At 42.9% G+C, this 27477-nt stretch overlaps 1 long non-coding RNA gene across 1 annotated transcript in view; it reads right to left on the bottom strand.

Moving 5' to 3' along the window:
* The window catches only part of LOC122462138, a 45494-nt gene extending 24359 nt beyond the window's left edge, over positions 1–21135 (bottom strand). Inside the window, exon 1 of the long non-coding RNA XR_006284513.1 lies at positions 20460–21135. This is a non-coding gene — a long non-coding RNA (uncharacterized LOC122462138). The remainder of the gene's footprint in view (positions 1–20459) is intronic.
* Between the last annotated feature and the right edge of the window lie 6342 nt (positions 21136–27477).

Below are 27477 nucleotides of genomic sequence, written 5' to 3'. Positions count from 1 at the left end.
ATTGTACATCAGGTGCGTATAATTTTCTGCAGTTCTGGAAGCCTTAGGTAAATTTTTGATTTGCCTTCATTAAAGAATCAACACCTTTAACTAATGGAGACATGATCCCAGTCCTATAGTCTTTATTTAGACAAAAGTCAAGGGAAAACTTCCATTGTCTTCAATGACAGGTAAAAGAGCCCTTAATAAGTACTGAAGAATCTTAGAGCGCCAAGGTGGGTGAGGTAGTATCTGTTATTGGACCAATGTTTGTTGGTGAAAGAGACAAGTTTTTGAGCGACACCAAGACCTGACGAAGGAGCTCTGTTTAGCTGGAAAGTTTGTCCCTTTCACCAATAAAAGTTGGTCCAGTAAAAGATATTACTGCACCTACCATGCTTCTCTAGTATGCTAGGACCAACATGGCTATAACAACACTGCATACTGCAGGATTTGTCACAAAGTGTTCTTACACAGAGCACATATGAGTTTCTTCTCATTTATCAAGGGATTCAGACTCAATAACTTATTTCCCTTGGTGTCACAATTTAATTTAAAAATTATAAATGTTGCTCTCTAGATATAAAACATTTGCCACGCAGCTCGCAAGGAACATTAAAACTGAATTTATGTCCCGATATTTTATTTTTGTTTATTATTGAATGAAAGTTGTTAATAGAATTTATTATTTAATTGATTTTGTTTCCTGAAATCTGTATGTTTACATTCATTAAAAATAAAGAATGTGATCAGTCCTATACACTGAAACTTGTTGATAACTGTTCCTGCTGAATTTAAATGGGCTCTAGGTGTGTCATGTTATAAGCAAGTTTTCTGAGAATACTATGTCATTGAACATAAAGATATGATCATATCATTATGGGATTTTGTTTATCTATTCTAAAACTGAATGCTTCAAGACTAACTTTACATTTCATAGTTTTAATTATGCTAGCCCTCTGAAGAATCAGAATAGTTGGTAAAATACTATGAATATGGGATTTATAAGCAAATTGCTATATTTGAGCATGTCAGTTTTTACAATTTTCACAAGGTTTCACAATTCATACAATTTAACAAGACAAAAATGAATATTACCTGTCTTTAAAGTGTGCATGTGTCTGATGTATTTTCCCCATGTATTTTGCATAGAGTACAACTATCTCAGATGGTAGCATCAGAAAAAAAGGGAAGGCAATAAAATTGATATTGATTTTCTTTTAATTATGCCTGCCAGTATTGATGAATATCTAGAGTAATTGACATTGCCCACATTTAAATGTTGATAGCATATTTACTTTTCAAAACCTAGTTTCACCAATTATTTCATCATTTGTGATAAATAATATGACTCCCTGTTTTGTTATGTCTTTAGTTTACTCAGTAGCACTGTGTTCAGGGCCCAAGAAACAGTTGTTGTTGACAACTGAAATATTTTCTCCCAAGATTTCATAAGCCACGTGACTTTATACTCACTCTCCTTCCTGACTAATTCTAGCATTCTAGAATCCTTTATAGAAAATCACTACAGAGTAGAAAAGTATATCCCTGCTATGGAATAATCCAAGTAACAGCAAGGTAGTAATTTTTTATTACATTCTATGGGTTTAGAGTAATTTCTGTAGGACCCCAACACATTTCAACAGCTGAGATTTTCAAAGGGGCCTAAGGCATTTAAGTGTCTAACACCCCTGGGTTACAGAACTTTTGGTTTTAAGTGACTTAGGTGCTTTTGAAAATTCTGGTCAAGGTACTTAATTCTCTTTGGCTCCTTTAAAAATTCCAACCTTGTCTGGGGGACAACAGTCTTCTAGTTAATTATACCTTGGGGAAAACAGTGGTTAAATTAGGGGGAATACTTTCTGAAACTCAAAAGATGACAAACACAAAATTTAAAGGGAAAAACATCTGGGTGTTTAAAAACTCCAGATGACCAGATTTCCCGATCATTAATTTACATCTGAGGCACAGAAAGATTAAGAGGCTTGCCTATTGTAACAATATAATTGGCAAGATTTGAATACAATCAGAAAGTCCTGAGAAACAGTCCCCTGCCCTAAAGCCTCTGATGTTAGTGGTAGTGAGGTTAAATATACGACAATACAGCATCCTAGGATTAAAGTGGCCTGGGTCACAGACTCTTAAATGCAAGTGTAACCCACATGTTTGATACTGCAGCATTTGACTGTGTTTGACCCAAAGAAAGGGAGCCAAGAAGTGGGGAGGAGACAGATTTGTTGGGAAACAGCCTCTGCACACGTACAGTGTGCAGGCAGGGCCGGCTCTAGGCACCAGCAAAACAAGCAGGTGCTTGGGGCAGCACATTTCTAGGGCCGGCATCCCGTCGCTGGCCATGCAGCCTGGGCTAGAAATATGCCCCCGCCGCCCCAGGTCGCCTGCACTCCGCCTCCGCCTGCTCCCCTGAGCACGCCGCTGACACTCTGCTTCTCCCCGCTCCCTCCCAGGTACTGAGATGTTGCCATTGACCTCAAGTGCTGAAGAGTGCTGGGGACATATTACAGTCACACTGTAAAGACTGAGAAATCATCTTGAAAGATCAGAGTGTGGTTGTGCTAAAGTACAAAAGTACAAATATTTGGTTGAAATTCTATATTTAAATATATGTAATAGCAACAAAGTGCGGAAGTCTGTATAAGGAACACCAGCAGATTTATTATAATAGCATTTGTTTAAAAGTAATTCATAGTATTCCACACAATGTTTTGTGCTATTTGTGATGCTCTCTGTGTGCACTGTATGCTTCTTTTTCTAAGAAACTGTGTGGTAATCTCTGAAGTTGATAAGGAACTATTAACAACTACTTATCGGGGTTTGATATGCTGTAGCCCTGACGTTTAACTGTGTAATACTCTCTGAAATGTCTTGAAAAGACAGAACTCTGGTCTGTACTTCAGCAAGAGTCAAGCTGAGGTGCAGTTCGAAGGGTGGGGCAGTAGAGATATATGTAATATTGTGGCCACATCCCCCGAAAACACGTCTACACAAGCCTTATCCCTAAAGAGTGTGCATAGGCCTCTGTCATATTTTTGTGCTACTGCAATTCTAATATCAATACATATTGGAAATATATTTAAATAAGTGGTCTGAGCCCTAACATTGTTATAAACCTTCATTAGGCAAGGTGACTTAGCACCACTGAAATCAGTTTAAGCCCTGGCAACACAGTGACTAATGCATACATAGCTTAGGTTTCTAAACTTTGTTTCATTGGGAAATGGTGCTTTGGCTGGATCAATGGGCATACTCCCTACTCTATTCACGTGAGTGTCCACACTATCAGAGGAAGAAGGGAGTTCAGTTTAATCTGTCCCTCGGATGAGATTAAGTCAAAATTTCTCCAACAGAAAATGAGACATCACAGACTGCATTACTATAAGGAAAATGGAAAGTGATACCTAGTTCATGTATGTGGATACCACATGTTGCCTAATAGAATCAAGGAAATGTTATTTAAAGCCTTTGCTTGAGACATAAAAACTAGGTTTACATTTACATAAACAACTAGGTTACTCTGTGCTGAGTCATATTCATGAAACAGGGTTGAGACAAATTCATATTAATTGACAACCCCTTTTATTTTAGCTGTCACTGCAGAGGAAGCATACCTGCATGAAATCATCAAACCGTCCTTAATGTCTGAAGATGTGCTACTTCTGTTAACCCACATAAGATGTTATGGAGAGCCAGCTAGACCTCACTGTGATATGCAATGTAAACAAAGTGACTATTGAGCCTCACCCCAAATCTGTCTGAGCCACTGATTATTCTCTGAAAGCTACAGCCATTCAGCAGGATATGTAAACTTTATGAGGACATGGCACAACACATTGTTCACGGTGTCCTGCCTGCGGCCAACCCTGGGAATGATAATAAAGTATATTTAAAAACAAACGAACAGGGAAGTCATGGAAGGTGCAGTAGTGATGGGAGATGAATGCGTGGTGGGATGGGAGGACTGATAAACCTGACACCTTCTAAGTAGGAAGTTGCATAATACCAGCCATAGGCACTGCCTTTTATTTTTCCCCAAGGGTTCTCCACCCCTACTCAGCCCAAGGTCTCACCCTCACTCCATCCCTTCCCCCAAGGCTCCACCCTCTCTCCACCTCTTCCCACTCCTGCTCTTCCTCCTCCCCGAGGCCCCCGCCTGCCCGCCGCTTGCTGCTTTCCACCCTTCCTGAAGCCCCTCCCTCACCCACCAAATAGCTGTGGCTGGTGGGTGCTGAGCATCCACTATTTTTTTCAAGGGGGTCCTCCAGCCCTGTGGCACTCACGGAGTCAGCACCTATGATACCAGCACTGAATAAAGTCTGTGGCCATAGGAGTCCTACAGGATAGCAAATGGAAGCAGCAGCATTTACATTCCTTTGGTGCAGTGACTCCCTGAAAAGCCCTGTGGTGCTGCTGGCTCAGAGAAGAGGATGCTGCTCTACGAAAATGAAAGAACCATACGCTCAGCTCTGTGAAACTGGTCATGGTAATGAAGTGGCATGATTGGAAGCAGGAGGGAGATTAGCGGGTCATTCATAACCAACGAGAAAAGAATAGTTTCAAAGACATCACTGTCAGATTCACTGTTGACTTTTTACCACGTGTCTTTAATAATTCATGAGCAAATGTAAGTATTTTGGAGAGTCCACAAAGCCACTATCAGACAACGCTTCAGCATCAGTAAGCGGAATACTGTCGAAGCGTAGTTTTTTAATGATTTATAATAATGGCCACATCCTCAGCTGGTGAAAGTCAGCATAGTTCTATTGATTTGAACAAAGCTACAACAATTTAGACCAGTGCAAATCTGGCCCTATATGTTTTGTAGGGGCTGGAGGAAGGTAAAAAACTGACATGGCTGAGCAGTGTACATCTCACAGAGTTAGAGTTTAAGGCCGGAAGAGACCACCAGATCATCTAGTCTGACCTCCTGTATATCGCAGGCCACCAACAACACTGAGCACCTGCACACTAACCATAGCAACTGAAATAAGACCAAAGTGTTACAGCCCACTGGAGACTAAACTACTAGGTGCCAGAGAGAATAGGAGGGACCAAAGTACACCAGTGTCCAAGGCCCCTGTAATGGCAGGGAATTGATTAAGTGAGATATACCCAGATAATCCTGGTAAGTGACCCACACCCACACACTGCAAAGGAAGACAAAAACCACAAGGTCACTGTCAATCTGACCGGGGGGGAGGGATTCCTTCCCCATTTATGGTGATCAATTAGACCCTGAGCATATGAGCAAGAACCAGCCAGCCACACACCTGAGAGAGAGAATGCCCAATGTCCAGTGCCATCTCCAAACACCAGCCTACCCGTCCAGTGTCCCGTCTCCAGCTGTGCCCATCTCTGATGCTACAGAAGAAGGATATTAAAAAAAAAGACATCAGGGGTGCGGGTAGGCACGAATGCCTTCCTGACCCCTGCAGGTCATGGGATGAAGCCCTGAGGCAAGAGATTTTAGAAAGTATATGAAATAAACTGGAAGAAAACTTTAAGGCAGGCCAAGCCCTGCCCCTCACCATCACAAGCAACCCCATCATACAGTCCCACTTCTAAATTTGTCCAGCTCTCAAAACCAATTAAGTTCTTTGCCTTCACAACTCCTGTTGTGAGGGTGTTCCAGAACCTTACTTCTTGGATGGTTAGAAACCTGCCTGAATTTGTTCATGGCCAGTTTATATCCATTTGTTCTTGTGTCAAGATTGTCCTTTATCTTAAATAGCTCTTTCCCCTCCCTGGTGTGTCTCCTTTTCCCCCAACACATCCCCAATGTAGTTACAGAGATCCAGCATATCATACATACATTTTGATCTTTTTAATACCACTAAAAGTTTGTCCTCAAAAACTTCTTAATGCATCAAGTTCCACAGATTAGAGTATGTTTTGTATAAAAAGTATTTTGTTTGATCAGTTTTAAATTACTGTAGTTGCCTTTCAATTTCATTGGCTGTCTCTTTGTTCTAGTATTAAGGGAGCTCCTGATTTACCTTCTCTTAACTATTCACTGTTTAAGTTCCTATAGCAAATCAATTCTTCTCTTCTTCCTCAACTATGTATTTTTAATCTCTCCTTCCAAAGAAGACTTTCCATACCTCTAATTGTGTTCATTGGCCTTTTCTAGACCCTGTTTCTGCCATATCCTTGTTGTAATAAGGTTGTCAATAATAAAAATAGTATTAAAGATCAGAGAGTACCATTGGTTTATATAATGGCATCATATCAGTATTAGTCTTCTGTTTCTTAATACAGCCTTAAATATTTGCTTTCTTTATCATTACTATGCATTGACCTTTTAAGCATTAAAGTTAAATCAATGTTTGTAAAGTCCTTGAGATCATGGGGTGGAAAAAGCATTAAATAAGTACAGGTTACTATAGTATTTTAAGTGCTCATTTGTGAATGAAAATACCCTTTTTCCAGGCTCACACATGGATGTATTTTTAAATGATGGAACATGATGTAATGGTTCTTCCTGTGCTGCTAATTAAAATTGTTTTTCTTTAAAAAAGCAGAATAGGAGAATCCAAAAGGATTGGAAAATAGCAGCCATCTTAACAAATGAACTAACTTGTGTCATGAAATGAATGGATATTTACTGCTCTCAAGTCAGACCTTCAAGGAGAGGAAATGAAGATTGCAGTGGTTGTCAGAAAGTTAGGGTCCCAAACCTGATTAAGTGTTTAATATCTAATCTCAACCCCAAATTATTCAGAAATGCTAATGAATGGATAGAATCCAAGAGTGATAGCAGAACAGATGGAAAAGGAAGAAAAATAGAATTTTCTTTAAACTTGCTGTGTCCAGGACATAATACCTCTTACAATTGCTATCTTTTTTTTTAGAGACAGTGTCATTTCAAATTTAGTTACAAATGAGGAACAGATCATACTTCTGAAATGCACATTAAAAATGAATTTTAGTCTTAAAATAGGTAACGTGCAGCTTGTAATTGGTAATTTATAAATGCAAAAGTGTATGAAAATAATTGAACAAGGTGAGTGAACTAATGAGTGAGTCAAATATGAGAATAATTAAATAAGTGTAAATGGAAAACATTAAAAATGAATTCCAATCACTGCATCATTAGTTATAATGAATCAGCAAGGTTTGGAATACAATATGTCTTTTCTGCAGTAAATATAGACCTCAATAGCTGGTGAGCCAGATAAAAGGAAATGCTATGGCTTAGCAAGATGTACCTAGTCTTTTAAAAAACAAAATTTACAAAGGAGATTGCTCAGATACATTAATACCAAAAGCATCTAACGATTAAAAGCCTTTCTTCTCCATAAAAGGGCTCAACCATGCTCAGCTGCCAAGAAAAGTCCATTTCAAATCAGTACCATAGCCCACACCGATAGAGCGCCATATAAGTATGTACAACATAAGTAGGTGCTTTTGTCTATTATTTAAGCCACTTTCTGATCATTAGTCCATACTTATTTAAAGAAGTAAATTAAATAATTTCTACCCTCAACTGATATTGTACCCCTACAATTCCTCAGATTCTTAGGTCTCATCTTACCTTAAACTACACTGCAAAAACTACCAGTCAAGGCCCCAGGATTTATTATTATTTGCCAATCACCCTTCAATGTCATATTTAATAGGATTTTGCAAGTTTCCAGACTGGTGTCCTAAGTAACTGCATAAGATGCCCAAGGTCCAAAAATAAAAGACAATATGATCAGATCTTTTCTATACCATGGAGAATTGTATGCTTAACACCCTGTTTAACAGGACCTGAAAGTATTAAGAGCTTACTCCAATATAGTCTGGAGAAGAAGTTTAAAAGGCTCTCTTTGTAACAGAACAACTGAATGGGAGATTAAAGACTTGGTGTAATGGGGTTACTCGGTGGGCCGAGGAGCCTAGTGATTAGTATCCACTCAGTCATGGGGCAGTGGTAGGGGAGCCTGGGCCCGCCCACTCCACTGGGCTCTGACCCAGGGTCCTACGAAGGTCAATAGCATTTGATCTCAGAGAGGGGCCCTCTGAGCTACCTTCCCTGGGTCGCTTCCTGCCACTGCTTTGTTCCCTCAGCTTCTGGTCCCAGATAAGGAGAAAAGAAAAAGGGAAACAAACTGCCAACCCTAGCTGGGCTCCGCATACAGTCCTGTTCCTTCAGGGAGGTTTCTCCAGCTCATTCTGGTAGAAGCCTTCAGGGTCAGTCTGCACTCCTCCCCAGCCTCCCACTTCTGAGCTGGTTTGCTCCCTTTTCAACCCTGTCTCCAGTTGGAGAATGCACTGCATAGTTGGAGGGGCGGGGTGTATGTGGGGTTTGTAAAGCCCATCACACCTGGGTAAAAATCTATTTGAACTAAGGAATTAAAGACAAACAAGAAGACAGAGGGGGGGCATTAAACAGTTTTCAAATACATAACAGTTTGTTACAAGGAAGAGGGTGAAATATTGTTTTCGTTAACCTCTGAGGATAGGGCAAGAAGGAATAGGTTTAAATTGCAGCAGGGGAAGTTTCAGTTGGACATTAGGACAAACTTCCTAACTGTCAGAATAGTTAAGCACTGGAACAAATGGCCGAGGGAGGTGTGGAATTTCCGTCAATGGAGGTTTTTAAGAACAGGTCAGAAAAACACCTGTCAGGAAAGGTCTTGATATTCTGTTGTCCTGCTTTGAGTACAGGGGACTGGACTGGATGACCTATTGAGGTCCCTTCCAGTCCTGCCCTTCCATAAGACAAGTACAGAATATGAAATATGAAGTTTAAATTAAATACAAAGATGGGATATTTCTCCTTCCCTTTCAAAGTTAGGCATTTGGATTTTGTCTTCAGAGGTAAAAGAATCTAATTAGTAAGATTCAGGAATACAAGTAGGTTTCTAAAAGAAAAGTTACCATCTTTGGACGTAATACTGAGGCAAATATCAAATAACTGCCTCGGTATAGTTCTGACTGAATTTGGGTACGTAAGCTATTGATATAGGTACCTCTTTCATTTTTAAAGCAGACTAACTGCTTTCAGTTTTTCAGGTTTTAATAGAATTGGGAGCCAGTTTTTGATGTATTCCTCTCCTACTTTAAATTCTAGTGTGTACTAGCATGTTGGGCACTAGCGGGCCCAGGTGGAATCTGCTGGCGCTCACTAAAAATTCCCTGGTGTGCATTAATGTAGTTCTATTTCAAACGGTACTACAACTACATTAATGCACACTAGGGAACTTTTGTGCACACCAGCAGGGTCCACACAGGTCAGTTAGTGTGTAACATGCCAGTGCACTCTAGAATTTACACCCCTCTAGCGTGGGCTAATGCACCATGTAGACAAACCCTAAGTTTCATTACAGTTCTCAGGACAATATCACTGCCATCTATGATGATACAGGATTATCAGAGTAGAAGACTGAAAAGTATTTAGGAGTGACAAGTATATATTAAGGATATAAGTAAAGTAAGGCAGTAATGCATGGCCTACAGGCTAAGGCCGGTAAGATTTCAGCTAACTACACTAGGCCACAGGCTTAAGGAGACTTGAACTGAGTGGGTGACCTAAAACTGACCCTGTTACCCGGGGTTCTTTCAACCCAAAGCTCTTGGTATCTTTTACTCTGTGCGAGGTGTGTCAGGAAATAAATCAAGGGAGCTGTCCGACCAATAGATGGCTGGCACAAACAGGACAACACAAGAGTGCTTTCACTTAAAGCTAAACTTTACTTAGTCTCAAGCACTTACACACGTCCGCACCAGGTTAGTAAATCATCCCCAACCCTCGATAATTACCGAAGCTGAGTGTGGCTCTTGAGTGACACAGCGACAGTCTTCCATTGGCCAAGTTTATGGCGTATGGAAGTACAGATAAGAAAAAAGAGCACAAGGTGTTAGCCGTGGTCAGAACAACAATATAAAAGAGGTTGCCTGGTAGAGTAAAAGTGGGAAGACCCCAGCAGGAACCACCTCTATATCAATGACCACCTGTTGAGTGATCTACCAGACTCTATTATATTTTTGGAGATGTGAGTATAAATACGGCATTGGCTATTTGAAGGGCTCATGTTTGGTCCATCCACCTGCAAACGGTCAGGGCACACCCTGACTGTTGTGTAGGAGCAACACATTGCTCCGTCCAAGGACGAGGATCAGATATGAACCCTGGGAAGTTGATTAAAGGACAGTAATCGTGGGAAGCTTCCTTGGCTTGGCCTTAAGGCCTGAGAATTAGGAATGTAGTAGATAGAAGCTGAAAAACAAGAATATTAATCAATGTCATGCGTTCCTTTGCGGTGAAAGTAGGTAATGTGCAGGGGGGAGAAATATAATAAAAGGGAAGGTGGAAAGCTGACAGGCAGCAGCCCATTTCAGCTGACCAGCTTGCTTGCTTGAATAAATCTGTGTTCTGTCTCATCATTGAACCGCCACAACTGGCGCCCAAACGTGGGGCCCTCAGCACTCACCTCGCCCGGCAAGGGTTTCAGACGCGTCACTCATCCGCTTCGTGGATCCCGGTGAGTATTTTTCATTGTGGTAAGTATGGGAAGCTCCCTCTCTGCTTTGCAAGTGCAACATCGCAATGAGCTACAGTATTTGCTGCGTAAGGCTCAGCATGACTGCCCCACTCGAGAACTCACTCTCCTGTTACAGGAGGTGAGTGCCCAGTGCCCGTGGTACCCTGAAGCCGGAACCCTTAAGCTAGCGGACTGGGAGCGGTTGGGCCAGACATTGCATGAAGAGCCTCGGGCGCCCGTGCAGGCTTTACATGCCTGGCACCTCTGCCGTGATGCGATACAGCGTGTCGCCTCGGACAGGCCCTCCCTCGCGAGGCTGGTGATCTCGCCACGCCCGTCGGCTCCTGCAGCCACCCCCCCTCCTACCGATGCAACACAGTGTGTCGCCTCGGAAGAACCTTCTCCCGCGCCAATAGAGGGGCTGCCAATTCCGCCACCGCCGTCGGCTCCTGCAGCCATCCCTCTCCCTGCTTCGCCCCCAGTGCCTTTATTACCACCGCCTCCCTTACCTTCCCCGCCGGAGCCAGTGTGTGATTACCATCCCCCCCTGGGACCCCATGCTTCGGGGCCCCCCAGGGGGTCGTCTGCATCTGCTCAGAGGCTTTCGCTGGTGCAACAAATGGTTCACGCAGCGAAGACTCGCTCAGATCTTACAGCAGAGGAGCTGGCTGAGCTGGTCTCAGTTTGTCCGGTGACCTGGCAGAATGACGACCAGGGCAACCCGGTTGGAACCTGGGTTACTTTGCCTTACTCGGTGGTTAGAGAGGTAAAGAAAGCGATTCGCGAGTTCAGTCTGACTAGCACGTTTGTGCGTGGTCTCATTGAAGGGCTAGGTACTGGGTACTCCCTGATCCCTGAGGATTGGAAGGCGCTGTTGCGCATGATGCTGTCTCCCAGTCAGTATGTTATTTGGGTTAGTGAGTTTCGGCAGGAGGCGGACCGTCAGGCCCAGATTCATAGAGCAGCAGGTGTTAATGTTATTTATGAGCAATTGGCAGGGGAGGGACAGTTTGTTACCGTTGAGATGCAGACTCAACTCCCTCAGGTCCTCTTCCCCCTCATTTCCACCTGCGCCCAGCATGCTTTCCGGAAGGTCCCAGATTCAGGCAAGCCTACAAAAAGCTTTGTCAGTATCCGTCAGGGTGCATCAGAGTCCTATCTGGATTTTACCAACAGATTGCAGGAGGCTATCCTCCGACAGGTGGATAACGCTGCGGCAGCTCAGGAGATCCTGTTAAAAATGGCGGTTGAGAATGCGAACGAGGATTGCCGCCGTGCCCTCCAGACGGCGCAAGCCTCTGGCATTTTAGAGCTCTCAGACATGCTACGGGCGTGCCAGAACATCGGCACACAAGCCCATAAGGCTGGAGTTCTGGCTGCCGCCCTGCGAAAAACCGAGAGGGAGGGGAAGCGTTGTTACCGCTGTGGTAAGGAGGGTCACTTTCAGCGGGAGTGCCGCTCATCAAAGGCACCCGCTCGGCCCTCGAAAAAGTGCCCCAAGTGTCAGAAGGGCTATCACTGGGCTAATCAGTGTCGTAGCGGGTCGGGAAACCGCGCGACGGGTTCCCCCGAACCCAGGGCCAAACGGGGGTGTTTCCCACTCAGACAACCGTTCCTCTGCCTTAAAATCCATAGACTCTATGAGGGCGGCGACTGCTGGAAGTGCAGGGCTTGATTTGATCATGCAGGAGGACACTGATTTTCGGCTGCCAGGGGAGGTCTGCGCCATACCTACCCAGGTGACTGGACCTCTCCCTGCTGGCTTTGTGGGTCTCGTTCTCCCTCGCTCTCATGCTGGGAAACAGGGCTTTTTTGTCATCCCCGGGGTCATTGATGCCGATTACACCGGCATTATTAAGGTTCAGGTGTGGACTCATCTTCCACAGTCGCTCCCGCGTGGACGATCAATTGCACAATTGATTTTAGTCCCCTATCAGGTGCCAGCTGCCGAGGATCGAACTCGGGGCGGAGGCGGCTTTGGATCAACGTTGTCTCACTCGCCGTCTCACAACGCGTCCTCTCCACTTGTTGCTCTGACAATGTCAGTCCGCCCCTCGAAACCTCAGTTAACACTTCTCTTAAATGATGTTCCCTTCACAGGGCTGGTGGACACTGGAGCTGACGTTACGGTGATTCGTGATCCGGAGTGGCCGGTTAGTTGGCCTACGGTTCCTTCTAAAGAGTTGTGGGGGATCGGGGGTAGTAAACCCGGGCGACAGAGTTTGTCTTGGGTCACGGTCTCTAAACCGGGAGGCCGTACCCTTGCTACTATCCGCCCTTTTGTGCTCCCTGTCCACCTCAATATTTGGGGCCGTGATTTACTTACAAAGCTGGACACCACCCTCGATATTAATATCTGATGGCTCAAAACCCTCCCTCACCCACATTGCCCTCCGCATTACCCTTGGTATGGCAATCCTTAGAGCCCGTCTGGATTGACCAGTGGCCCCTCCCTCTAGAAAAGCTGAAAGCGCTTCATTCGCTTGTGCAGCAGCATTTGCAGGCACAGCGCTTGGAGTGCTCTACTAGTCCCTGGAACACCCCGGTGTTCGTTATTAAGAAAAAATCTGGTGCTTGGCGGCTGTTACATGATTTAAGGGAAATAAATAAACGCATCCAACCTATGGGCCCCTTGCAGTTTGGATTACCAAATCCAAATTTAATTCCTCAAACCGATCAGCTCTGTGTGTTGGATTTAAAAGATTGTTTTTTCACCATCCCCCTTTGCCCACAAGATCGCGAAAAATTCGCGTTTACGGTGCCACAATATAATAATCAGCAACCCTCTCAAAGGTATCAGTGGAAGGTCTTACCCCAGGGAATGCAAAATAGTCCAACCGTGTGTCAGCTTTTTGTGGATCGGGCCCTCACCCCTTTTCGTGCCCGGTACCCTATGCTAAAGGTCTACCATTATATGGATGACATTTTGCTTAGTGGTCCCCAGGTCACGGAACAACAGATTGAATCTTTGTCTCAAATTCTCGGCCAAAATGGCCTGTTGGTGGCACCAGAAAAAATCCAACGCTCTTATCCCTACCACTACCTCGGCCATAAGGTTTTACAAACCTATGCTGCTCCGGTTCGTCCGGCAACTACCTCAACCCCTAACCCTTGTTAAATTACAACAGATTTTGGGTCATTTAAATTGGATTCGGCCCTATTTTCGTCTCCCCACCTCAATGCTGCAGCCGTTGTTCGACCTCCTACGTGGAGCCCGAGCACCGGGTGCAGTTATTGCCATCACTGAAGAGCACATTGCCTGCATTCGACAAATTAATGCAGCATTGAGTCAGCAGTTTGTGGACAGACCCCCTGAGGTCCGTCCCCTACGGTTGATTCTTCTTGCCACCCCTCATACGCCCACTGCGGCTTTGTTTGTACCCCGTACGAATACAGCCGTCTCTATCATAGAGTGGCTGTACCTCTCCTCCACTCCTCCTCGGAATATTTACCCATATCTAGATGCCCTGTCTGATCTTGTTCGTAAAGCCCGCCACCGTGCAGTGCAACTCACTGGCACTGATTTAGTTGATATTGTGTTCCCCTTGTCCCGTAGTGAATTTGATTCCTTGTGCCACACCTCTTTGGCTTGGCAGGTTGCTCTTTGTGATTATGTGGGAGAAATTTCCTATAATCCCCCAAAAGATCCTCGGTTGGTAATTACCCAAAAGGTGCCTCTAATTGTTCATCGTCTTAGCCACTCTCAACCCATTGTTTCTGCTGTTACTCTTTTTACTGATGGCTCTCCACATCGAGGTGTTGTCACCTATCAATCCGGTGACCCCCCTCGCTGGCATTCTCGTTTTACACTGCCTCAGCGTTCCGCGCAGCGCTCGGAACTGGCTGCTGTTATTTTGGCCTTTCAACTTTTTGCTGATTGTCCCTTTAATTTAATTGTGGATACCCATTATGTTTATCAAGTGATTGATCATTTACCCCTTGCCCTCATTACCCCTCAGGTCGATGCGGACCTCCTTCGCCTATTTTTGTCTTTGCAATATCTTATCTCCACTCGTAATTTTCCTTATTTTGTTGCTCACATTCGCAGTCACACCCCTTTGCCTGGGTCACTCACTGAGGGCAATGCGCGCGCCGATCGCGCGCTACGTGGTCAGGTAAATTCCCTTTTTTCTGACCCCATTGAAAGCCATGCCTTTTTTCATCAGTCTGCCTCTGTTTTGGCCCGGCAGTTTCACATTCCTACTGATCATGCACGTTCCATTGTTCGTTCCTGCCCCCACTGTGCCGCTGCTGCCCCTACCTTTTCTTAGCCGTTAACCCCAGAGGTACCGCAGCGAATCAGCTGTGGCAAATGGATGTCACTCACGTGCCACAATTCCGCCCCTATTCCTTTTTACATGTTTCTGTTGATACTTATTCAGGATTTCTCTGGGCAACCCCACAGCGTGGGGAAGCCACTGCCAAAGTGATTCACCATTTGCTAGCCTGTTTTTCTGTTATGGGTCGCCCAAGCCAGATTAAAACAGATAACGCCCCAGCCTACTGCTCCACAGCCCTCTCCACCTTTTGTGCCCGATGGGACGTCCGTCTTAAACACGGGATCCCTTATAATTCCACGGGCCAAGCCATTGTTGAACGTGCCAATCGCACGCTCAAAACCTTGCTTGATAAACAATTAAAACAAGGGGAGCTGCGTCTCCGAACCTTAGGAGACATTCAACAACAAATGCATATCCTTTTGTTTATTTTAAATAATTTAACGCTGAACGCAGATCAGCAGACCCCCGCGGATCGGCATTTTCACAAATCTGAGGTACTGGAAAGACCGCGTGTCTTTTACCGTCAGCTGCCTGATCCGCAGTGGCTGGGCCCAGTACCTCTAATCACTTGGGGTCGGGGATATGCTGCGGTGTCTCTCCCTGCAGGACCGTTGTGGGTTCCAGCCCGGTGTGTGCGACCGGCACTGAAACAGCATGGCATGGCGCCAGGGGCTGCCGAACCCCATACCGGAGTTTCAGCTGACCTTGGAGGAGAACGCGGTGCCTCCCGGGTCAACAACGGCGGGACGGAAACGGAAGAGGCGTAGCGCCCCAAGCCAGCCCGTGACATGGGGAGCAGTAAAAGCATTGGTCGCGGCGGCTCAACGAAGACTGGCAGCAAACCAACAGCCAGAGACTCCTGAGACTTTGTTTGTGGCGATTCTCGCCCAAATCACTGCTAATTCTGTACTGATTGTATGCTTTTTGTGCCTGCTATTTCCTGTAGGGGTTGGCTCGGAAGCGCTTCCCCCGTTACGGGCCCGAATGACGTATAACATATGGGAAAGATTGGCTTCAATAGCAAATGTTACCCACTTTTGCTTGTCTAATTCTGTAGAAGCCGGAGAATTGTTAGGTACATGCCTTATTCCAGTATGTCATCACCCTGAGGAGATAGGGAATGAGACGATGCTCGCTGCTTACGCGAATCTCTCTTCCCAGTACTCTGGCATGGCTAATTGGGGCCCGGCCCACTATACCTTGCCTCACACGGCTATATCCCTCCACACACCGTACCCGGCCGGGGCCACCAATGTCACCTGTGCGCGTGTGGTTAACTGCACTAGTAACAAGGTGCCCTTGGGCTGTCGGCAAATTTCTCAACCCCTTTTAAATTGTTCCCATGCTGTAAATGTTTCATACAATTATGGCCATATCATCCTACCATCAGGGTGGTTTTTTACCAGTGGCTCGCGCACCTTTAGTTATATTCCTGCAAATTTAAGTGATGGCACCCTTTGCTGTCTTAGTAGAATGACGCTTATATTGCCTTTTGCCAGCCAAAAACGCAGAAAAAGAAATATACCCCTTTCCGAAGATTGTATTGCAGATGTCAATCTTCTCAGCCGCTCTGAGTATACCGCCTTAGCGGCCTCTATTGTTGGGGTCCCCGGGCTTGCCACTTATACAGCCAGAACCCTAAATGCCCTGGCGTGCTTTGCAGCGAAGGCGATTAATACAACATCCAAGGCAATTGCCCTACTTAATGCAGAGCAACACGAATTAAGGGATGCAATTTTAGATAACAGAGCAGCCATTGATTTTCTGCTCTTGAAACATCACCTAGGCTGTTCCACGTTTCGGCATATGTGTTGTTTTAATTTAACTGATAATAGTCGTTCCATAGAGACTAGACTGGCCGAACTGGCCAATCTTACGGCACACATACGTCAAGATGTGGGGTTCGAGGGCTTTTGGAATTGGCTCACAGGTTGGCTGCCCTCTCTAGGCTGGCTGCGACAATTTTTCGGTTATGCTGTGTTTATAATCATTGGGCTTATTTTTTGCTGCTGCTGTGTACAATGTATTCCCTCTTTGCTAAGGCTTCGTAGAGATTCACCTTGGCAAGCTCCCCGAGTTATGTCCTTGTCTGTTTGGGAGTTAAATTGCTTGCAAAAGCAAATTGACGGCTCCCATGAGAGGGCCGAGTATAATTAAACAAAAAGGGGGAGATGAAGGGCTCATGTTTGGTCCATCCACCTGCAAACGGTCAGGGCACACCCTGACTGTTGTGTAGGAGCAACACATTGCTCCGTCCAAGGACGAGGATCAGATATGAACCCTGGGAAGTTGATTAAAGGACAGTAATCGTGGGAAGCTTCCTTGGCTTGGCCTTAAGGCCTGAGAATTAGGAATGTAGTAGATAGAAGCTGAAAAACAAGAATATTAATCAATGTCATGCGTTCCTTTGCGGTGAAAGTAGGTAATGTGCAGGGGGGAGAAATATAATAAAAGGGAAGGTGGAAAGCTGACAGGCAGCAGCCCATTTCAGCTGACCAGCTTGCTTGCTTGAATAAATCTGTGTTCTGTCTCATCATTGAACCGCCACAGCTATTGCTTTGGGCTCTCTCAGTTTGGGTAGATGTGTTTGTGAATATAACGTATAATTATAACTTATAATACAAACAAGACTGTTTACTTATAAATGTGTTTGTGGTCACTGTATTCATTCTTCATGTGCTCCTAAGAGCCTCTCAATCTAAAAGAATCTTAAAGAGTAACTTTCACCCTGTTGATTTGGAAACTGTAGCAACAGGAGCTGAACCTATTGTAGGTTTACACAGAATCATTAATTCAATTCAACTGAAAATAAAGGTTACATTAGCTTTAGATGTTCTCCATAGTACCTACTGGGTATAATAAAGTAAATGAAGTCTAGAAAAAAGTTCTGAAGTATTAATATCTGAAATGTTGCCAATTTGGCAATTAATGCTTGCATTAGAGTGCAATATTTTAACTTATTTGCAATGTATACAAATATCTAAAATAAGCACCTATGAATTTGTTGAATTAGACAGTTCTGTCATTCCCCCCGTCCTCCCCGCCCCCTGTCTCATTAACTGTGGACCTTTCAGGAAAAGCATGAGTAGCACACAAAAAAATGGTTATAGCTGATGCTTTTGTTATTACTCTGACATTCCTCTTACATTTCTTAGCTTTAGTACAGATTAGTAAATTGGACAGTTTGCATGATACATTATTAGGATAATAAGTTGAGCAGAAAAAAAACTGTTCTGGAAATGGCAATCTATGTTTGGAAAATTGCATAAATTAGGAGCAATAAAGAGAAGGCACTTCTTCAACTGAGTGATATATGCTCAGTGTCTAATTCAAGCATAACACTTGTGACATTTCTCTTAATGACAGGACGTACTGTAAATGCCGAAAGAAAGTGGATTTAATGCTAAGTCTGGTCATTCTATCAAGGTGCAAATAAAAATGAACATTTAAGCTTTTATGAAATGCTAGTGAGTATTTGGCAAAGTATTTGACTCTTACCACAAGGTCATCGATTAGCAGGTACAGGACTAAAAAAATGAGCCATAAAAGTGACTCACTGTCACCAGAGGAGTTCTTTACAACTGTTCAATGATCAATTAACTGTGTCCCATGCATAGTTACTCCAAATCCTAAAATGAGTTGTACTTTAATTTAAACGGTAATAAAATATACTCTTCTTGAAAAATTGTGAAGCTGAACATTTGTTACAGAGCTCCACCTAATGTATATATGGACTAAGGGGTTCAGGCCACTTGTAGCTTGCTGGTATATTGATTTAGAAGGGTTTTAAATATTAGTGAAACATACTTCGAGCTAGCAATGCTACTGCTTCTTTCCCTGCCCTGAAACACATTCCTTAGACCCCCCAAAAAAGTGCTGGGAGAAGTTTTGAAAGGGTTTCACACCCTTCTAACTAAACTCAAGATATCGTTTCATGTTTGATGGGGCAAACATCTTTTTAAAAAATCCTCATTTAGCATGCAGTTCCTTTAATCACTTCCTCCTTTCCCATCCCTGAGACTATAGATTTCACAGGTATAACTTCTTGACCATTTATGATTTCAGAACCACAGCACACAGAGGAATGGCTGAAGCCACTGCTTGCCAACTAATAACTGTAGTTGAGCAAATACTGCAGAGTCAATGAGTCAATACAGAAAAGACCTCCCATGTGTATTTATCAGCATTTTTAAATGAATTTGCTTTAACTGTATTTACTCACCTTTGTGTTTACAAATATTCAGTTGCATGAGTTTAGTCATAAGAATATTCACCAAACAAATACCGCAGAACATCAACAGGAAGAAAATGATCTTGAGTATATAATGAGAAACCCGATATTACTGTCATGCACTCAGGACAGAAACATACCATGTGATGTGTTCAATCAAAACAACTAAGCTAGAAAGTATGGGCTATAGACCAAGGATAATTCACAGAAGTGTGGCTAATCATTCTGAATAATGAATACATTTGAAAAATCCCTGTCTGCAGAAATTCTTATGAGGAAAACTTTGTAGACTTTTATTCAGTGGCTGATTCTTGGTTAGATCTAAATCTCTTAAACTTGCTGAACAATCTAGTAGAAAAGGACAGACTTTCCTATTAGGGCTTTGAAAGTTAAATCAAGTCAGAATCAGTAACTTTGCTTGGGCCCATCATATTCCACCCAATACAACTGCAACCACAACAGTGATCCCAGGAAACTGCCTTCAGCATTTCTCTAATGGGTAGACAGACAATACAAAAGAAGATACACAGTCAGATTGTCTGCACCACCATTTTGCCTTTGATATTCCAGCTGTCCTCTGCACTGTTGCCTTACCCAGCTCAGATTGACTCATCCACCTGTTAGCTGGTTCTCAGTGATTACTGTTTACCTGTTCCATTTTGCCCTGTCTTGACCGCAATTTTCCTGTTCCACCACCTATCAGAATTTGATTTGTATTAATCTATTCTGTTACTTCATTTAAATTTAGACTACTTACTTGCTGCATCACCTGACTTACAGCCTAGTTCTAATGCTTATCTATTCTTTTCACTGTGTAATGTTATTCAACAGCCTTTTGCCCCTCATTATTTCCAAATAGACCATTCTCACCACTTCCTCTTTCATAAGTACTTCTCTTATGTATAGGACCATGAACTTTGTAATGCTCACAAGTTACATAGACTTTGGTTTTGCACTCTCCAGAAACACTTATGTTAATGCCCCTAATACCAAGCTGGGGAATTGGTTCAATACCAACTCAGAGAACAATGCCACATACTTCATCATTAGTGTCTAAGTAGTTAAAATACTAAAAGAAAAAAAACAACCAGATGCTGAGACAATCAGCAGTTTCTCCCTCTGTTTCTCCCCATCAAGAAAGTGTCTTAACCATTTATAAGTCTGACCTAGATAATATATTAGAGGCTAGCTTGTGTTAGTAAAATAAAATCTCAAAGCAATAACTCAATGATATTTTTAAAATAGAATTTCTTGGCTTTTTATCGATTATTCACATCATTTTAAAATTGCCACTACTATCTCAATAGCCTTCTTAATTCAACAGTCATAACATTGTGACAATTCTGATAGATATAACAGTATCATGGGACACTGAAAGAAGTTGAAATGAATATGTAGGTCCAATTCCAGAATTGTCAAATCCTGCAAGTTAAGTGTTTTTTGCACAGTTCAAATCTTAACTGGTATACATATGTGAATACTTACATGTGTTAACCTTTGTTCTATATCGAATGTGGTTGAGTGTTTAGTCATCTTTAAAAGGCTGAGTTCTAATCAGTAAAAGCAGAAAGACTTGCAATATTGAATGGATTTCTCACATGATGGCTGCTATGCAGTGATGACTTGCTTAAGGGATTAGAATTCAAAACTTCTTGATTTCTGGTCTCGTGGACCCTTAGCCAATGCACCGCCAAGATTTGTTCTACCCTGGTATCTCGTGGTAAAGAAAGAAATGTTAATGTTCAATTTAAATTATTTTAATTGATTATAATAAGTTTGGTCCTTAACACAGGTTGCTGATTTCAAATTGATTTTAAAAGCCACCCTTTGTTTAATTAATTTAAATCCACTTTTAATTTTTTTTAAACCATCTATTTTTATTCACCCTGTAGGATGCCATTTTGAAAAACATTTTTAAAATGATTTTATAATTGTACTATATTTTTACTGCTCAGTATACTTTGGAGCGGGTGGAACATGACATGCTTTACAAATGTTTCTATTAGGTTGCACTTAAAGGTCTCATTCATGATCACAGCCCCATTGTGCTAGGTACTGTACAAACAAATAGGAAAACATGCTTCCTATCCCAAAGAGCTTGCTCCTACAATGACACTTTTTCTGCATTGTTTCATTCTCGGATTCAAAGAGAAGCATTCTGAATATTGCAACACTAATTTTATACACACCATTGAGATTTAGCCAAGAGGGGATATAAATTTGCCACCCCTGCTTATGGATTTTCCAACACTATATGTAACTAATTGCCTTGTTTCCTATGTAAAGATAACAATATTTTCAATTTGATATTTCCTATTAAGTCAGTCAGAAAGCAGAATACACTAGTAATATTGAATACTTTCTCAAATTATTTTATTGCATAGAATGTACTATAAATTACCACACTGATGCTTGGTTGTATTTTCCTCTAGATTTATCTCTGGGATCTTTAAGTAGTATACAAATTTGGTCTATATTCCTGATACGCTGTTGAAAGCGTTTCTTATGCTACAAAGGTTGGTTTCATTTTCATATTAAATTCTTCAATTTATCAACTTCTAAATGTAATAGGATGCCCTCTCCTCAGGCAAGATATACATTTTTAATAAAATACAATTAAAAACTGAACCCTATTCCAGCAGAGATCAAAAGTGTGCCATATATCTTCAGAAGCATCATTTTCATTTGTATTTGGTGTTTCTGTTCAATGCATCATTTTTCTTACATTTATAACGATGATGAGTTTATAGCTCATTGATTTTGTAGCAACAGACTTTCTTTATTTGGCTCTCCTGGAGGGCGAGGACATTGATGCTGGTGGTCTTCAGCATTTTCTCCATGTAGTCACATTTGGACCGTGAGACATGTACAACATTCAATTGGCAGATATTTACCTCAGGTCCAATCTGCCTACTACGTTGGCCCTGAAAAGGTAGGCTTATTGTGTTGCTCTTTTGACCGGGTGGTCGACAGTCAACGTTTGGTTGCCAGGCTGATGAAGTTAGTCATGGTTTCCTACTTAACAGGGTGAGCTGTGTGAAGGTCATCATCTTCCACCTGTTTTCAGGAAGTAGGCTAAGGCTCGCCTCACATCCAATGTATGCAATATTGCCTCAGATCTGGATGTGTGAGGTTTCAGAAAAAATATTGGTAAGTGTACTGGTTGATTGAGACAGAATTCTGTGATTGGTTTGGGAAAGAGTTTAAGATGTGTCCTCATTGATACTTTATCAGGATGGAATACTGTATGCAGTGGGTCAGCCATAAGGGCTTGAATCTCCCCTACTCTTCTGGGTGAAGTTATAGCTATCAAAAATTACTTATTCATTGATATTGTGATGGGATCTTTACCTCACACCTTCCCTGAAAGGGTTAAGGTGGCCCAGGAAGGGCCTTTACAGTTGCACCTGATGGGAGGCCCAAGCAATTACAAACACTAATTGCTGGGGGAGGAGCTAATATCAGTTTATAAAGGGTTTGTAGTAGCGGGAAGCTGCAGGAAGACAGTCTGGGAAGTGGTACAAGACTCATGGAGGTGCCATCTGGACACCTGGTCTGGTGAGACTGATACCCCAGAAGGGGAGACCGTGTAGTGACCTAGCCAGAGGGCTAGGTCACGAAGAGGGAACACTGTGAATTACAGGAAGAAAGACCACCACAGTGATGGAATGATCAATGGCAGGGGGAGCTATATGGCAAGAAAGCAACTACACCATGCCTAGCCAGGAGGAGGTGCTCTTGCAGTGAGTGGAAGCCCATTACAGAGGTGTAGCAGGGAAGAGGACGCCATGAACTTGAAGGGTGATCTCATGAAGGCTCCAAGCGCTAGAGTCAACTATCACAGAGGAAAAATTAGTTCTTTGATAGCCAGAAATACTTTAATTAGGCCTTTTGAGAACCTTATAACTGATGGGGTGGGCAAAGAACATATGGTCCTCAACTGGTGGGTCATGGGCTGAGACACTGCTAAGCACACCTTGACAGAGCTGAGGGGCAGGTTCTTCATCCTGAATTCTAGTAAGAATCCGTAGTATTGAAGCATGATAAATGGAATCAATTCTTTCTGTTGGCACCAATGAGAGAGTCTCCTCCATTTTGACAGGTAAATTTATCTTGTTGATTCTTTTCTATGAGCACTTCCGTAACTGGGGAGGAGCTAGCCTGCTCTACAAATGACAGCCATCCAGCCTCCAGTGCACTGAGGTGCAGGGACACCAGTTTCAGGTGTAGCATAAGTCCCTGGTTCTGAGACAGCCGATCTGGAAGCAGAGGAGTAGATCCTAGGGGCTCTTGCACTTGCAAAAATCTTTTTATCTGAGTTAACTCTGCTCATTTGGTAACAAAAGAACAAGCCCACATGTGGCTCTATATAAATATCACCGTGCATAGAAGCCCACTGTGATTTCCCAGGCAGCCTATATCACTTTATTGACACAATATAAGTCCAATATCCCATTGAGTTTTGAAGGGATAATGTAGAGAAGGATAAATCAAATAACTTAGGTTGATTTTATGGCACCATTCAACTTGAAGGACCTCTAAGCATTTCAACTATGTGTACATAAACTAGCGTAAGCAGAGTCAGAATAAGCTCTACCCTGACATCTGGTGGTGAGCTGTGAAAAAGGACTTTCGGGGCTGATCTCATTTGCATGGGCACACCCACCCTGCCTGTGGGATCCCCAGTCTCTTTGTTATTGGGGAAGGAGTAATAAAGGGTTGTTATCCTGGTTATGTGAATCAAGGACAGTAGAACTGTACTTGGCATTTTATGACAGATGGACTCGCCCTCAACTAAGTAGCACTTACTAGGCAAGGGACACGGGTTCCAAAACCCACTGAATGGTGAGAGGCTGGGGACAGATATGTGCACCTGGTAGTGTGGGCCTGAAACACTACTTTGACCCTTCCTCTCTTCACTGTATAATAACAGAGCTAATTTTAGCTCCATTAGGAGTCTTGTTATATGATTCAGAGCTGAAATCACTAATACCTAGAGGCGCCCAGGGGGGAGGTATGTAATTGTCCCAGGTCTCTGTGTGGGGGCTCAAGCCGGTTTTGCATTGTGTTATTGAAACGGAACCCCTAAATACTGAACCCAGCCCTTGTTGCTGCCAACTCTGATGGGCAGAAGGGTTACACTAGAAATGAAATGCAGCCACTCTGGAGTGCAGTGCAACAATCAAGTGCCTCTGAAAGATCACACCAGAGGGGAAAGGGAAGAAAATGTTGGTAAGGACTCTGGAGTGAGCTCATACTACTTAATTAGGGTAGCAAGAGCAGTGTGCAGTGCTTCAAAGAAGTCTTTATATACTATCTAAGAAATGTTAGAAAAGTTAGAATTGCTTTGTTAGATTAAAAAGTCCTAATCAGATCAGGATGCTTGTACTCTGAAACAATTAAGTCATTTTTCTTTATATAGCCCTAACTGTGCACTTAGCTACTCTCAGTAAAGTGATCCTTGATGTCAATGGAAAGAATAAAATATGGGGAATGGGAGCTTATGTGAATAAACAATTAATTAAAATGAAGAATTTCTAGATTTGGCTTAGAGTACATGTATATAGGCCAAATCTTGAGAGATACTGAACAGCTAATTAAATGGAAGTTGCAGGTACTCACAAAAGTCTCCAGATTGGGCTGAATGTGTATACAGTCTATGCCTTCCAATTAGTTATTGAGGGAAGGATTGTTACAACACAAATGTTTATAGCCATGAGAAAGGTCTCACTCTACCTAGAGGGCAGCAAGCTAGTCTCCTCTGGCAGAGTTGCCTGCAACACTATGTATCTTTACTATAAACCCAGTACCAGTTTTGGGTACTGATATTAAGCCACGTTATCACTAGCTGTGAATAGGATGTTGAAATTGTTCTTGTGTATCAACTATATGCAAATAAAAGCTTTAATTCTGCTCCTTGTGTGTCTCCATTAATATGGCCTTGCAATATCGTTACATTTTTGTCAAATACAACTAGCAACTCTGCTAACACTTTACATATTGATGTGCAACCATCTCACAGACTTTAAGGCCAAAAGGGACCATCATGATCATCTTGTCTGACCTCCAGCATATCGCAGGCCAAAGAACCTCACCTACTCCTGTAATATAACTCAACCTCTGGCTGAGTTACTGAAGTCCTCAAATCAGACTTCATCTAAATTGAAGGAGGAGGTTTTTTTGTTTTAAAGCTCTTCAGGGTAGGGATTATGCTCAGATCCACTACGGTGTTTAGGGAGGGTCCCAGCGCTCAAGGGTCCGGCCTGAGCCCAAATGTCTACACATCAATTTTCTGCCCTGCAGCCCAAGCCCTGCAAGCCTGAGTCATCTGACCCATGCCAGCAGCGACCCTTTTATCCCTGCGTAGATGTACCCTCAGAGGCACTCCCTTACACCTTTTATAACAAAGCCTTTCCATCCCAAGCATGGATAGTGTACTCCAAAAAGACCAGAGGGTATTTCAAAGCCAGCTGACATAGCATGTTGTTAATACTTCCTGAAGCTTGTTCAATTCGAGTGAGAAAAGCAGATTGATCCTTGTTTTCCCATCTGACCTCCCAGGCCAATACAGCATTTAGGCTATTTACAATTAACTAGTAGTAGTTCTAGGCAAGGTATGTGAGGGTCGGGGGAAGAGTTATTTAATGAGACAAAGCACTATATTTTAATAGCTCATTGTATTATTCAAGTGGTATGGAGCTTTTAAAGCTTACTTTCTTGCCTTGAAAAGTAAGGAGCTGAACCAAACAGATGTTTTCTTATCAAGAATTCATACTGTACTAGAGTTAGACATTCTAAATTAGCACAGTTCATTACCGTTTCAAGGACAATGAACCGACATTTTAAAAAAGATATTTCAAAGACTTCCTGACTATTAAAGCAAGACTGAGTTCCCAAAAAACTCTTCCATATATAAACAGATCTAGGCAAAAATAACAAACACCTGTACACAAAAACTGCTCCCTCCAGTGTCCTCATGACTTCAAGAGCCTTTCAGATTTGGTTACTAGCCTTTTAGGATCCCAGGACCCTATTTCACCCCACTCCTCCTACTCCATTCTTCTCTTCCTGTTCGATGGATGATGGGTGAGAGCCGCAGGCTTGAGAAGGTAGAGAAAGTAGAGTTTTGGCCCACCTGTCAAGTGACACCCCCCACCCCAGCAGGTGTTGAGTTGCTTAGCTCCAGCTCCCCTCCTCAGAGTCCACAGAGGGAGAATTAGTTCTTCTGGACTGCAGCCTATTGTTCTAGGGTGGATCCAATTTAAAAGGAGGACCATCAAGACTGAGGACTCCTGATGGCTTTCCCCATTTTAGCCCCTCTGCTAGGAGTAAGGAATTTTTTTTAACACCTCACTGTCCCAGCCCAAAAGAGAAGGGTACAGTGCAGGTTACAACCAAAATAGTATTCACAAAACAGAATGGAGTTTGCAGATTGATATAGATTTATACTAATCTATCACATCATGTTCATAGGTTTTTTTAGACCAGACAGGATAAGCCATTTTCATTGTACTGAAGTTTGGGCTAGTAGAATGTTATTTTCTCCCCTCTGGTTGATCCTCTTACTCTCCGCCTTAAGGACTTGAAGATTATTTTCTTCAGTTCTCTACTGCTTGACAGCATAGAGAAATAGCAATTTTTTCTTAGATTTTTAAAGTATTTTATTTAGCCATGGGGGTGTTTTTCCTTGATTACTCTTTTGGTCCATGACTGACAAGGGTTACCATATTTCAGGTCCCAGGAAAAAGGACACTGTGGGGGAGAGGGAGCTGGGGTGCAGTGTCACTCCCTATCATGGTGGCAGGGTGGCTGGCACAAGCCCAGGATGCAGCGACAGCCATCAGTCAGCATCTTAATGCGGGACTGCCTCCCTAGGGCTGGGAGCCGGGGTTTGGGTGTGGCTGCAGAGGAATGGACCAATCAGGGGATGCAGAGAAGAGACCAAATAGGGGGTCTGGTGCAATCGGGGCTGTTTCTGAGCTACAGCATCTGCTCTGCAAAACTCCAGGACATTTCTGTTATTTGAAAAACCCATCAGGACAGAGGATGGAGGCTCAAAAAAGAGGCAGTGTCCTGGAAAACCAGGATATATGGTAACCCTATAAATAGACTGACACTGGAGCAATGTACCACTGAAAACCTCTTTTTAGAGACAGGGTTTTAAAAAATACAGTCTTAAACCAGATTGACTATTATTTGCAACACCATTTTAAATGGCCTTTACTGATCAGAACAATATAAATGAATCAATTTTTGTACCGCCCCATTCCCTACAACAATATTATTTATTTAAATTGAGTATTCTTGATTTCAGCATCAAAGCTGGGATATATTGGTTACCTATTCATTCATTCATTCATTCAGATGAACCTTTGTTTTAACTTTATTCGGTGTGCTAATTGCTTTCACCAGTGCTAAGTTGGAAAGTTCACTCCTTTAGTCTTTTTGCCTTCAAGCCTTAGACAATTTTATTAGTTTATCCTTCAGTGTTAACAACTTCTTT

This window comes from Chelonia mydas, chromosome 10 (genome assembly GCF_015237465.2).
Source record: "Chelonia mydas isolate rCheMyd1 chromosome 10, rCheMyd1.pri.v2, whole genome shotgun sequence".
NCBI classification, from domain to species: Eukaryota; Metazoa; Chordata; order Testudines; family Cheloniidae; genus Chelonia; species Chelonia mydas.
The sequence above is the reverse complement of the archived record's forward strand: the minus strand, read 5'-3'. Positions and strand labels throughout refer to the sequence as shown.